Source organism: Prinia subflava, chromosome 15 (genome assembly GCF_021018805.1).
Source record: "Prinia subflava isolate CZ2003 ecotype Zambia chromosome 15, Cam_Psub_1.2, whole genome shotgun sequence".
Taxonomy (NCBI): Eukaryota; Metazoa; Chordata; class Aves; order Passeriformes; family Cisticolidae; genus Prinia; species Prinia subflava.
The window spans coordinates 8,350,404-8,365,158 of record NC_086261.1 but is presented as its reverse complement, the minus strand read 5'-3'; the positions used below and the strand labels follow the sequence as shown (position 1 = coordinate 8,365,158).

Below are 14,755 nucleotides of genomic sequence, written 5' to 3'. Positions count from 1 at the left end.
GATGTAACAGTAGCCTACCTTGAGTTATGGAAAATAATGTCACCAGCCCTGGCCCAGGCCCCATGGTCATTATTTTTAAAACCAATAAGACCATCAATCATGGTAGGATTTCATGGCTTTTCAGGATCTGGATCTTGATGTGGGTGAAACCTGAAGAAAGAATCTTAGTTAATGCAGCACAAGAGACACAGGAATCAACTTCAGACAGAGGCAGTAATGACCAGGAGATCTTTTCTGGCTTCCAATTATAGGCATGGTGGGTCTAAAGAAGTGATATTCCCTGAATCAGAGTCAGGCTGTTAGCATGATCTCAATTTTGAGCTTTGGTGTAAAGCAGAAAACAAGAAACATTCATAAGGATGAAATTCTGGCCCAGGTGAGGTGAGCAGGTGATTTCTCACTAGACAACAATGGGCCCACGGCTACTCCTTAATTTGATTCAGTGTGATTCAGGGGCATAGAAAACATTTTTCCCAAGTCACTCAGATCCTTTTGTAGATGTCCTTACAGGGCCCATTGAGAATCCCTCTGTTGATGCTAGAAAATCGATTAGACACTTTCAACAATCTCATTCAACAAAGATAACAGAAATTGTAGCTGCTCTCCTTGCATGTACACACCTAAACCCTGTATGTTTCTGTGTCTGCTGAAAGAGAAGCTGCCAAAAGCAAAAATATTCTCCCAGGGAACTGGGTGCATCTCAATAACTTGCAGGCTATTTCTTGCCACACTGACAGCTAGAGGTAGATTTGTGCTCTTAACAGCACAGATCACCATTGTTTTTTCTGAGTCCACCCTCACCTCCTACTTCCAGCTGAGGAGGGAAGGCACATGTCTTCTCCTTGGTGCCCAAGGGGGTGACCCTGGCAGGGAAGTGTCACGAGGAGCACACAGCCATCCTTTCCTTTCAGCCTTATGGGAACATCATATCCATAGGGTATGATGGAGGAGAGAAAAAGCCAAGGCTTGAGCAGGAGCAGCAGCTGATTTATCTCAGCTTCCTCACACAGACCCCTAGGACTGCAGTGAAGGAGAAAATGGCCTTAATTTACCTGCTTCCACTCTGCCAAAGGAAGCCCAGACATATCAAAGCAGCTGACAAAAACCTTTGAGGCTACTTATTTTCCTCATTAATCCCAGACCAGTCTCAGCAGCCTCTTACATCACCTTTCAGATGTAAGTTCTTCTAAGCAATTAGTAATGGATGTTAAGAGTTTACAAACCCACTAATGCACTAATGGGATCCGGATCCCCTTCCACATGCTTCACTGCTTAGTCCTCACTACCTCAAGTGCATGGGTGTCCTTTTTGGCCAGCAGTAACACAAACAATCCAGTGCATAGCTATGGAATAGTTGCCTCTGCACATCAGAGAGAGAGTGGGGGGTTTTTTTCAGATGCTCCAGCCATAATGAGGCATTAATGATCTGCTAAATGCGATGCAGAAGCCAAGATGCAGTACAACTATCCAAAACACGAGCCATGCAGCATGTGCTTACCTGGCATTACTGACAGTGGGATACTCCCCGGGATCTTCAGCATTGGCTCTCGTTGTCTTTACTCCTTTTCCAACAAATAAACCAGCCTGGAAATGCACATGCCTCCAATTACTTTAACAGATCGCTCAACAGGGACCCAAGATCCCAGATTTTATCAATGAACATGGGCAGCCAGTGCATGCAGGCACAGGAGCACCAGCAGCCAGGGCTCTCTCTTCCCTTTTCGTGGTGTTTGGCACTGCTCAGCACGACATTAGCACAGGATGTAGCACGCTGAAGTCAGGACAGAGCCTGCCCTGCCATATGTTATGCATCAGCATCTTGGGCTCTCTTCTGACCCAAAGCAAGGCTCTGAACTCCCACTCTCCCTCCCTCGCAGAAAGCAATAAGGGACCCTGCCAAGCTCTTGATAACTTTTTGGAAAAAGAGTGTTGTTAAGAATTAAGGCTTTAAATAACAAGTGACGAGTCCCCCGACAGTCAAAAGAGAACATGAGCTGCTGCAGCCAACTTATAGGCTTTGGGCTAGAGCAGCAGCTGCCATGGACCAAGAGGTAAAATATACAAAGCACAGAGAACAAAATCAAATTCAGTCTAGGACACTGAGAAATAGGTTTAAAATGCTTTTCATATCTTACAGGTTATGTTTTCATATCAGCAGTATATTTGGGGAAAAGTGTTTTTCTTGGAACTACCCCTGAATTTTTGGTCTCATTTTCCAGAGGTGATGAGCAATCACTGGCACATATTACTTTTCTTCATCCCCTTACATTCTGGCATCACTGTGGTCAGCAGCAGCGCTGAGGATCCTGCCTGTCTCTCCTTAAATCTCACTTAGAAGTAGGTGTACTCACAGCCTGGGCATATTCCCTCTAACACAGCCACCCAACTGAAGCTCCTGGAATGGGAACTCCACTCTCCTCAGCTCCCTCTTTAATGTTTAGAACAAAGAGGGCCCCAAAAAGTTGTGTCAAAAAGAACTTTTATCAAAATGTGAGATACACCCAACCATCATAGAGCAGCACACACAGGCAGTGCCATGCCATCATATTGACAGAAACACAAAAACCTTCCACATGCCTTGAAATTGGAGTGGACTCTGCTGTAAAACACTCCCAAGGGGGTGTACTCAGCCTGGATATCTTCCCTCAGACTGCCTGGTGGGGACCCAGTGGAAGAGGCACCATATCCCAACATCCTAAAAGACAAAGGGAGAAATAGGGGCTGCAATCCATGGCACAGCTCACCTTGGGGGTTCAGCTTTTCACACTGTGCTGGCCAGATTTCTAACCTGAGCCTGTCCAGCATGTGGGTCCTGGGGGACACACAGCAGCCCATAGCTCCTACACTCCCAGGTTGTCCTTTGGCATGCACAGTAGGTCCCCAGGGCACACACAAGGGTTTTTAAAATGCATTTATTGTAGGTGAAATTCAGATGGTTTGTTGGAAAACAGCCAGGTCTGTACAGGTGTATAAAACACAAACATGTTTTGGGCAAACATGAGAGATAATAATAAGGAGAGAGCATGTATTCATATATAGAAATATAAAATTTTATTGAGCATTTAACTATTAACTATTAATAAAAATCAATATTTTCTAAGAGATATAACACACCATTTCCAGGCACAACTGGGAGAGAAATCAGTGGAGAAGTGAGGGCAAATATTTGTTCTAAATAGAGACAAATGTTGCAAAAATACATGTCCACATTTTATGTCTTACTAAAAACATATTGCTTTTGACATCAATAAATAAGTGTAGAATATTTGGGAAGTGGAGGTTAAGCATAGCTCTGCCATTAAATGGTTTTACCTGAGCACCAGCTGCTGCATTCTCTATTAAGTTGTTGTTTTGATTTCCAATCCGGAACGTGCTGACAGCCCTAAAAAATCAAAATCAAAATGATCCTAAGCAGTTACCAAACAGGAAGAGATACATTTTCATAGCACTGCCCTGGACTTGAGCCACAACTCTCCTATTGACTTTAAAACTCCACACAACCTTTTAATGACACTCTTTAAGGAAAATAAACCATGTAGTAATGTCAGACATGGTCATTTATGGAGCCACATGCTGAACCTATTGTAAATTATATGTGAATGTTAACACAAAATCCATGTTCTGTTCAATGCAGCTGAAGGAAATCCAAAGGCTGGGTTGGCTTTTTTATGTTAAGAAGCTTTGCAAAATGTCTGAAAAGTGAAACTTCTGGTCTGTTTTTTGAAATTTTAGGGGCAATGCCAGGAGTTAGGGGATTCTCTACGAGTTTATGAAGCTTCTACATGAACAAAACAAAACAAATATCCTTGCAAGCTGCAGATGGGCCATTAAGAAGATCAGGGAGTTATAATGTTGATGTTTGTCCCAGTAAGGAGTTTTTCTTCAGAGGGAAGATCAGCAGTGGTACACACAGAAGCTGGATATAACTATAAAAACATTGTCATCTGTTGTCTTACTTCATTGGATAACATCTTTTGCAAGTGATAAAGATCATGTATAAAAACACTGCTAACCTTCTATCACTGTGAGAGATGCCTCCAGCAGTCCTGGAGCTGACTCAAACTACAGGCAGTGTGCATAACTGTGGACTGATCCTAAAACTACTCTGAGGAAGATTACATGCATAATTAGGGGAAAATTGCAAAATACTGGATTTAAAAATACCCTCAGCTCTCCGAGAGAATATTTGATGCAGTGTCATAGAGTAAATATCTGCATAAAGATAAATATGTCTTACATGATAAACCAACAGATCAGCATGGTTAATCTAGAAATTTTTATGACTGCAACATTTCCAAAATTAAATAAGATATACTTTAAAATGCACCATGCAAAGTAATTTATATTAACGAGATTCCTCTTTCTCCTCCATTCTCAGAGGGTGCAGGGCCACTTCTTTCCTGTAATGATCATCGTGGGTAGAGATGGTATTTTACTATTTCAGTCTGTTTAATATTAATTGACGTGCTCAGGGATATTGCATTAAACCCTAATTTGACCAAAAGGACTTAGCAAAAGCCTCCTTTGATGTACAGCCTTATGAAGAGAAATTTAGAAATCCTTCTTTTAAATGTAAATACTAAATGAAGCCAGTTAAAATACCAGCTATTTTTTACTAAACCCTACAGAAATCTTAACTTTTGCACTCAAATGATCCCTGTCAGCATTTATATTCCCTCTTCAGGCATACAAAATTCCTGTTGACGTCAGTTATGTCTGTGCAAGACTGCAAGATTAACTAATATTAACCTACTTGGTTATTTTTGTATACAGAGGGATACTTGAAATAAATCCATTTCGTGGAATCATATCCTGTAATTTCCCCTTGATGGGCTGCAACTGCACATAACATCTGGAGCCACAAACAGTATGGTCCCCATAGGTATAGCTCTGCTGGATTTCATTGTTTTCCTGGCAGTCACCCCTCAAACCTGTCTGCTGCTGCTCTCGTTTCTGCCTCAATGAGGTTTCCAAAAGAGAGTTAAAAGTGAGGCACAACACAAGCAGGTACCCAGTTCCCACTGGCTGAGTGTTGGAAATCCACCAGGACCCTACAACACCTTGGAGTGACCACAGGGAAGGTAACAGAGAACTGACACTGAGCATGTCCCTCCCTGCCAGCTGAGCCTTGGGAACACAAATAGGAAATGGATTTACACAAAAATGCAAGTGTCCCTGCCAGCCTGCTGGGATCAGTAAGCCTGGCTATTTCCACCCTCCCAAATGATGGGCAGAAGCTCTGCTAAGGAGGCCGTGGAGGACTCGTTTTGGACAGAAAACTGCAACAAACTGCTCATTGCTTTAAACAGCATTTCAGCTGTAGAGTTTCGTTCTTCTGCATTCAGCTGCAGTTTGGCCAATTGTGCTTCAGATGGCTGCATGAAAAGCCAGGCTTGTACCCGAAACCAGATTTTAGCTTCAATTAATGTGATTAGTCCCAGCTTCAGGCTTGCATGGCAGCCCTGAAAAGTTACACACACAAAACTGTAGTGATCCCTCTTGTGACCAGGACTAATGTGATTTAAAGATCACTTACATTTGCACTCAGAGGTAAGGGTCCATGCCATCAGAGCAAAACCCCAATAAGTGATCAGTTCCAGTGTATCACTGATAGAAACCCCAAGCCTGGAAAGGCACACACCTGCAGCACTGTTACAGTGGCATTTTATTGTATGTGCCAACATGAAACACTGTCCCCAGCACAGGCTGCAGCCTTGCTGCTGTGGCCAACACCAGATGATTCAGGTGTCTCTAAACACTGAATTATATATAGTTCAGCAACACAATATATGTGACCTTTATGCACTGCAATGTTAGACATGAAAGGCTCCAGCAGTGAGCACACGCCTGACATGTGCCCAGCACTGAGCACAGCCCAGCCTGCTCCCAGCCTCCTGAGGAACCCAAGCTGCTGCTGGCCTGCAAAGCAGCACAGGCCTGGCACAGAGCAGCAGATGGAGAAGGGGAGTGCAGACAGCTCTGCATGACCTGCATACTGTGGAGCACAAACCACATTGGCAATGTACATCTAAAATTACATCCTCTAAAACCTCGGGATGGGAGGGGGGAACCTTCTCTCTGGCTTACTCTGCCTCAAGGGCTGGAATTTCATGATCTGATGCTGAAGCAGGTACCTCTCTGTGTTATTTAACTGCCTTGCTCTGATACACATGCTGTTCTCTGGAACTGCAAATGATTTTAAATTCTTTTAAAGCAAGGCTTTTTATTACATTTGAACTACTCTTCATTTGAATGACTATAGATCAAAGCCACATGATTCTTTCAAAGAGTCACATATTTAATCTTTACTATAAAATCTTCTCACTAATTCAACTGCTCAAAGCCCTCAGGGTCAGATGACCAGGGCTGGCTCTCACTAGGATTCCTGATTGCACCATTGCACCCCACACATCCAGATAAACCCTTGATTACCTCCCTTCTGATAAAGAGCAAGACCATACACCCTTCTTCTAAGGATCATTATTAGCATAAGGCTTTATTTTTCATCCCAGACACAATATTTCAATTCCAGACGTTTAATACCAGAAGGGAAGAAAGAAAGCTGAACTGTATCTACACATACTGGATAAGCTTCCTGTCAAACTAAGGACTCTGTACACAGAATTAGTCTCTACAGACAGAAAAAATCACAAATATGAGAAGGCAATCAAAAGTTGTGAGTGATCTGAACAATATAAATCAAGTTTAGAATACATGAAGAATGCTCCTGTGTTGTAAAGGTCCTGTACTGCATTTTCATGAATACATTCTTTCAGGGGATCCTTTCACACATGGAGCACATCTCTATTTTGTATCTTACATGGCTTTTTCAGCCCTTAGAGGACTGAGAAAAAGTTGTCAGGAAAAACACAGGAGGTCAGGGAGTGTCTGCCTGAGCACCCAGCCAGTGAATGAGGAAATGCTCACAGACACCAAAATCTCACCCAGGGTCCTGCAGAGCACACAGCCACTGGACATGCTGGGGCTGGAGCAGGAATCTCTCTTTTCCAGCTGGGACATGTAGGGCTTTTGTTGTGACCTTTTTTATTAAGTTCCTCTTCACAATGCCCTTGTGAGGATCTAGGTCAAAGCCAAGTTCCTGGGAACTTTCCTGGCACTGAAGAGACCATTTGGGTCTGTTCTGCTCATATTTCAGCTCCTTTGTCATATGAACATTTTGGGATATATTTCACGTTGCCCTGACTTGAACAAGCCCTGTCTTTTTTTATCTAATTGTGAATTAAAGGCCCATTGCTTCAGTCAACTCCATTTATACTTCACTGCTTTAATTTGAAGTGAAAGTTCCCATTATCACAAACTGTCCAGAATTACCACAGCAAAGATTTCCCTATATCTGATCACACTATATCTGATCTAATGATATTAATTAGGCTGTGCTGAGAACCTGACATTTATTTCAAACAGCTGCACTACCAGAGGAACAGACCTAACCCAAACAAGGAAGAAGTCAGGACATATCTTGGGGAAAATGCCTTATTTCAATATTCTGATTTCTCTTTGCATCTGATCAAATAAATTTGGCTATTTAGCCCTGGCTAAGCAAAGAACTGAACTTGTTACCAATAAAATATGTCTCGTACCAGAAGGCCATGGGTTCCACCTATGGCAACACATCCAGAGGCGCACTGGTGATAGCCAGGTTATCGAGGTGCCTTGGGTGTTCATATCCTGCTCTCTCATCCACATCCTCAGCCAGGTGAAAATGCACAGGGAACTGCTCAGGATTTGTTGCCTCATGTTTTTTTTAGTTCTGCTCCTGCCATGTGAACAGAGCTAAAATTCCTTAGGATCTGTTGAGACAAATGTATATCCGGGTAACGCGCTACAATAGAAACACACACAAAAACAAAAACAGGTTTGGGTTCTTTTCTCTCTCATTGGGCAATACTTTTGCAGAGTGAAACACGGTCTGGTCCCAGGAGGAAGTGTGAGTTCCCTGTTCCCTCCCACAGCAGCTCAGGACCTGCAGAGCCGTGTGCCAGCAGCTGCACACCTACGGGCACGGGCTGCAGGCAGCAGCTGCCAAGCAGCATGTGCAGTGTTTAGCAAGAGCAGTGACAGACACCGTGCTCCTGCCAACTGCAGGAAGGGGGAGCGTTTGCCACCAGGCTCTGTTTCCTGGCAGCTTCTCCTGGAGAGTGATGTTAGCCCAGACCTGCACAGCTCCCATTTCCACCGCCTGGTGCAGGAGCAACTTTACAAAAACCCTGCAACAGCGCACCTCCACCCAGAACATGTGAGACAACAGAGAGCAGGCAAAACACGACAGGGTGAGACCCAGCACTGCTCTGAGCCAGGGAGGGAGCAGGTTTGCTCTGAGGAACCACAATTTCTTCAGTGATATCTCAAGAACTAACTTTGCACAAGCCCTGCTGAGAGCAATGCTGCCAAAGAATCCCCTCGAAGGGTATCCCCTACAAGGGCATGTTTTTGCAGACACAGTGAAGAAAATGTCTCCTTGCAAATCTGCTTTTGCAAGACAGGCTGACAAATTTCCCCCTTTTTCATAGACAAACATACTTTTTCCTACACACACAATAGTAATTTTGATGCTTTATATCACTTGTTTACAAACCAGAAAGGAACTATCCAAAACCACCTACAAGAAAATGCAGTAAAAATTACTCACTTTAATGTGCTCTCCAAATGTTTCAAAGGAGAAAAACTGGCATTCATATTGTCCATAACAGAAGTCTTCCATTTTTCCTTGGATAAGTATATTTCTGGTCAGAAAACCAACCTCTGCCCTCATATCAACACCCTCTCTGATTTCTCCAATGTGAAGACAAAGTGGGGTGCCTGTGGAAACCAGAAGACTTTTTATTCAGGATCAACACAGCATCTCTATTTTTGAATTGTTCTGAGCTAGTACACACCTTGCCTTTAAGCAATCACCAAGCTTGGGGACATGCTAGTTGCTGGTATCTGATCCCAGAGGCTGCTGCAAAGGACTTCTGCCTCTGGTAAAACTTTCAAGCCCCAAAATACAATTAGGGCCTTCAGCTCTCATATGTGCCTTTGTGTTTATGGACAAAAACTACTTAAAAAGACAAGTAAATGTAGAACTTAAAAGACAAGACAAGGTAAATACTGACCACAAATGAGTACTCTGGTAAAAAATATTTCGTACCATCAATTTTCACTTGATTGTTTTTCCTTGGACAAGGAAGGAGATTAAACTCTTCAGCCTGATGCATGGAATAGTCTGTACTGGCAGTGACAATACCAGGTCACCAGGTAACCAACTTGTAACCTCATCTACCAGATGAAGAATTATTCCTTTGGACACTTCCACTTTAAATGCATTACAAGAAATGCCTGGAAAACTAAGCAATCAATTATTTTTACAGTTGCATGTGGCAGAATCATGCAATTAAGATGAAGAGCATACTGATTTAATTTTGATCTAGATAACCCTGTGCATGATAGAAGTGCTCTAGCCATTAAATATGTCAGTGCCATCTCTGTAGAAAGCTGAAATGTTACTTTGAGAGAGTACTCCTGTTAGGTTGGTCAATGTCCACTTGAGCCAAAGACTATGGTGTGATTATCATTGCACTGTTCAGATTCACTGCAGCCAGGAAAAGCAGAGCAAAGCAAGAGAAAACGAGCAATTCTCAGGAAAATTGCACCTTTTATCCATCTGCTGAAAGCATAACAGTAAAACGGGTGCAGTCGTACCTGAGGAAATCTCTTTGGGCTCTGGCTAATCCTGTGGTTCCATTCCCATGATACTCCTGCTTATCTTCTGCTGTGGAAAGCTGATCCCCTCCGAGGAACCCCACCAGCGCCCAGGACCGCCTGAAGGAGACAGGGAAGGAGCAAACCGGTGACATTCCCAGCCCTCCGCCCCGCAGAGAACTTGGGCGGGAGGCAGCGCGCAGCACGGCACACCTCCCCTCCCTCTGGCATGGGTACCCCGGTGCATTTTCCCCCGCGGGTACCCACAGCATCCCCCCGGGCACCGCCGCCCCCTCCGCGGGCCCGGCCGAGCCCCGCTCCGCCCCTCGGTCGGGACGAGCCCCCGGCAGCTCGGAGCTGTCCATGGTGGCTCCGCTCCCGCCCCCGCCTCACCTGGAGCGCAGGCGGACGATGGAGCCGCTGCCCGGCGCTCCCGCAGCCGCTGCTGCGTCTCCGGCTGCGGGCAGCCGCATCCCCAGGGCGGCCCCAGAGCACTGCCCGGCCGGGAGGGCGCTGAGCCCCGGGCCTGGCCCGGCCGCAGGTGGCTGTGGAAGTGTCCCGGCAGCAGCTGCAGGTGGCTGTGGAAGTGTCCCCGCAGCAGCCGCGCCGCCGTCCGGCTGCCCCAGCGGAATGCGGTGCCGTGTGCAGGAGGCTCCGGGAGCGGTGCCGCCGGCCCTGCGGCTCCAGGATGCCGTCGCGACCCAAGCCAGAAGTTCTGCCCGAAGCCCTCCAGGCCCGTACAGCGGGGTGGTGGCCCGCCAGCCGGAGGGCAGAGCTCCGAGCCGGTGTGCATCTCCCCGCCGTCGCGGATGAGGATGTGCCGTGCCCGCAGGGTGATGGGAGGCGAACACCGCTGCCCTGGGTGGCGAGCGGAGCGGAGGGGCCGGGAGGTGCCGGGACATCCTCCGCAGCAGCCGGGACATCCCCCGGGCGGGCGGCGGCCCCGCTTACCTCCGTGCGGACGGCGAGGGAGTGGAAGGCGGCGGAGCCCTCGGGGCGCGGGGCCGGCCCACGGCCCGGCCCGGCGGGTGTCGGAGCCGGGTGGCTACGGGGCGAGGTGCGGGGCTGCATCCGGGCAGGGCCCTGCAAGAAACGGGCGGCGGCAGCGGCGGCGGGATCGGCGGGGCCAGGGGGAGCGGGAGGCGCGGTACCGACCTGATGCTGCTGCCGATCGCTGCTCCACGACGCGTCCCTCGGCGGCACCGCCACCGGGACCGCCTCCGGTCCGGAGCGAAGGGCAGGAGGAGCCGCGGCTCCCCGGGGCTCCCCGCAGTCCCCGCGTCCCGGGCGGTCCCGCAGCCGCTACCTGCAGCCCGCGGCCGCTGCCGCCCGCAACACGTGCGCCGCGACTTTGCGCGGAGCCGGCGAAAGGCACGTTTTGCTTTGGATGGATGGTTTCGTTGTGGGTTTGTTGTTTCTTTTGCCTTTTCTCCCTTTTTTTCCTTAACGTCGCAACGGCGAAAGCAGAACCCCGTCCCCGCTCCACACAGCCCCGGAGGCGGCGAGCACCGCAGCAGAGCACGGACAGAGGGAGCCGGCGCGGAGCAAACCCAGCGGCTGCTCGACGAGCGGCACCGGCGGCTTCCAAACTTCGCTGCAGACACTTACCTGTCCCGACAGCGCCGACCGTGGACTCTGGCCGCAGCCTCTCGGAGCTGCCGGGCACCTGGCGGGGCAGGCAGGGCAGGGGCAGGCAGGCTCAGGCAGCTCCCGCTCCGCCGCTCCGGCTGCCTCCCCTCCGCCTCCCTTTTTATATCCATCTCCCAACCGCTGGCGGTGCCCGCACTGTTTACAGCGGCTCAGCCGCTGGCTCCTCCCAGCCGGGGACGTTCCCTCCAGCCTGGACGTATATCTACCCCGGCGCCCCGGTGCCCCGCTGCCCGCACGGAAAGGGCTTCCCCGGCTCCGGGGACAGCGCGCTCCTTGCCGGGCTCCCCGCGGTCTGTGCAGCTCCGCTGAGCCCCCGGCGGGGCTCTGCAGCCCCGTGCAAAGGATGCGGCCGGGTGCCAGCTGTCTCTCCAAGGGCAGAGGGCTGAGGCACCCCAGAGCCCAGCTCCTGATGTCCTAAACTGGGGCTTGGCTTGCCTTGGCCCTTCCTGGGAGGCAGCTGACCCCTCTGGCACCTTCCCGTGGGGGAGCTTCAACCTGTGCTGTCCTGTATCTGCCAGATCTATGGACGACACTGTTGCCCAGCAGCTGCAAAAGCTCCCTAAACAGTGGGTGAGGAGAGAGGTATTTTCCACTTCACCTCCCATCAACCTGTACTCAGAGTCTGCAGTGAGAAGAAGAGGCCTAGAAACTGCTCTGACAAGACATAGACACAAAAACCTCATGTGCCCTCTTGGCTTGGAAGGTTCCAGTCTCAGTGGACACTGTCTGTCACACCATCACGCCTGGCACTGACCATCACACTCTGGTTTGTTTTCCATAAACCCCAACACCACATTTTTTCATAGACTCCAAAATACAGCACAAATGAGCTTCTGGATGACACATAAATACAGTATCTGCTTTACTGCAGCCACAGCCTCTCTCCCCCAGGGTCGTAATCCCTCATCTCCACTGATGGAGATGGAGCCAAACATCCCAAGAGGACAAGCCAGAAGTGGGTAGGCAATGGTTCCAGCCACCAGCCCTGCCCAGGGCCAAAGCCAAAGAGGTGCAGAGCCACAGGTGCTGTCGGTCTCAGAGACATTTGTGTGCCATCATCTGGTCAAACTGTTCCAATCTGTCACCTCTGAAATTTATTCTGGTGCAGGATTTCTTCTGACAGAGGGTACAAAGACGCTATAGTCATGCTAATAAGGAGCAAGTGCTGTCAGACAAAATATGGGAACAGACTGGAAGCAGAGGGGGTGGGTGAGGAGCACAGCCATGCCCCATGCTCCAGGCAGCAGCTCTAGTGAAGGAGCAACATTCACTTGTGCTAAACAATACCCATCCACTCTCTTACACACATTTCTGGGACCCAGAGGATTGCTGAATCTGAAGATAAGCATCCAGCCCAGGAAAACAAATCCAGATAGCACTGCCTTGTTTAAATACTGCGTAAATACAGGGAAATGCTAGAGCTGCCACCTTTGCTACCAGCTGTTCATCTGTCATTTAGTGCTGGCACTTCTATTCCTGTCTCAAATAGCTTTTGTCATTTTCCTTCCAAAAAAGCAGCATTAGTCAGCGTTGTGCCTCCTCCTTATCTGAATATGACACATATGAATGCAGGTCATGAGAACGCAGAGCTGTTACCAGAAGTACAGGAGGCTTTACTCAGTTTTTTAAGGAAAAAATATCTATTGGTGGAAGTTTCAGGCAAGACAAGACAAATAAGAGTATATTGTCTTAAAACACACCAAATTCTCTGAACTCAATGTTTGTAGAAGTGCAAAATCTGAGGAAGACCTGAGCCTTTTGTATCTGCCAGGGCCCTAGAAATCTCATATACTGTTATATAAAATATTTAATTCATGCAAAAGATTTCAAGACTTACAGTTTAAATAAAAGGCATCAATAATTAATCTAACACAGTAAAGATAAATGTAAACCACTTTGGTTAGTATTCAGCTTTGTGCAGGCCTTACAGAACAATAAAGAAAGCCAAAGTCACTCCTGCTTACCTGGAACTTTTCCTGCAAAAGCAACCAAAATCTTGAGGGTGTGATACTGTTCAAATCCATTAAAGGCATTTTCTCTTTTGTAGCCATAAACAGTCTGGTTTGATTTTTTTTTAACTACTCTCAGGTGAAAGATTTCAGTGCCATTTCACCCCATATTAAGTTTTCACTGGCCTGAGGAAGAAAATTTCAGACTAAAAGCGACTGAACATATCACCCTGTTTTCTAAAGATTGCTGTCTCTTTTTAAAGTAAATGTAGAAGCACCCATTACTATCTGTAGAGTGGTGCTTGACAGATAAACTCTTTCCCTTTCACTCTTTAGATTTCATTTTTTCCAAGCTGATTTCTGTCTTGCAGCAGCACCAGGATGGAGTTTACACCACAGCCCTCTGTCACAGGATGCATCCACAGCGTGAGAACACTCCCGAACAACCTCACACCTGCAAATGAGAAATCATGACTAATGCTCACTGCCTGCCACATACGCCTGGTGTAACTGTTCCTCACAAAAATAACCAGCCCAAGCCCTCCTCCAAGTGCTGGCGTGGGTTGTAAACTGCATTTTGCTTTCTAACAAACAAAAATGGGTCGTTTTCTGTAATGGGCTGCCGGGGACCAGACAACCTCGACCGTCCCATGTCCTGGCACAGTGACTGATGCCTTGCCTACAAACACAGCTGGAGCGTTCAATACCAAATATCGATGGCTGAGATTTTCACGGTGAGGCAAGGGCAGAGAACCCAGCTAATCTGAGTGCAGGAATTGACCCGCAGGGCACAGACATCTCTGTCCAAGGACTCAGCCCTCGCACACCAGTGCAGGGAGGTTCCTGCTCTGTACGTGATTTTTTTCCCGGGCACACTCCCTCGCTGGGCGGTTTCCTGTTTCCTTCGAGAAGGGAAAGAGGAACGGAGGCAGCATCCCCTGCAGAGCGCCCCGTTCCCACGGAGTGCGGGAGGAGCCGCGGGATCGCCCCGGCACTGCGGGCCCGGCGGGCAGCGGGGCCAGCGCCAGCTCAGAGCCCAAATGTGCGAGCCCGGAGCCCCCAGGGGCACGGACACAGGGGGAACACACAGGGGTGACAGCGGGACACGGGGGGGACACGGAGGGGACAGGGGGGAGCGACTGTCCCTACAGAGCCGCGGGCTGCCGGAAGGCGGCGCCCTTGCACAGCCGCTGCCCCGCGGCCCGGCCGGAGCCCGCGCGGCCGGAGGGACCCTGCCCATCCCCTATCGACCCTGCCCATCCTCCGTCGCCCCTGCCCATCCTTCCTCGATCCTGCCCATCCTCCGTCGCCCCTGCCCATCCTCCAGCCACCCTGCCCATCCTTCATCGATCCTGCCCATCCTCCGTCGCCCCTGCCCATCCTCCAGCCACCCTGCCCATCCTCCAGCCACCCTGCCCATCCTCCAGCCACCCTGCCCATCCTCCAGCCACCCT

At 48.7% G+C, this 14,755-nt stretch overlaps 1 protein-coding gene and 1 pseudogene across 1 annotated transcript in view; both read right to left on the bottom strand.

Moving 5' to 3' along the window:
• Positions 1-9,821, bottom strand: part of LOC134558748 (inactive cell surface hyaluronidase CEMIP2-like) — a 44,621-nt pseudogene extending 34,800 nt beyond the window's left edge.
• CEMIP (cell migration inducing hyaluronidase 1) overlaps positions 1-11,439 on the bottom strand; it is a 104,279-nt gene extending 92,840 nt beyond the window's left edge. Inside the window, exon 1 of the mRNA XM_063412538.1 lies at positions 11,311-11,439. The gene's annotated coding sequence lies outside the window, so the exon portion shown is untranslated. The remainder of the gene's footprint in view (positions 1-11,310) is intronic.
• Positions 11,440-14,755: the final 3,316 nt, after the last annotated feature.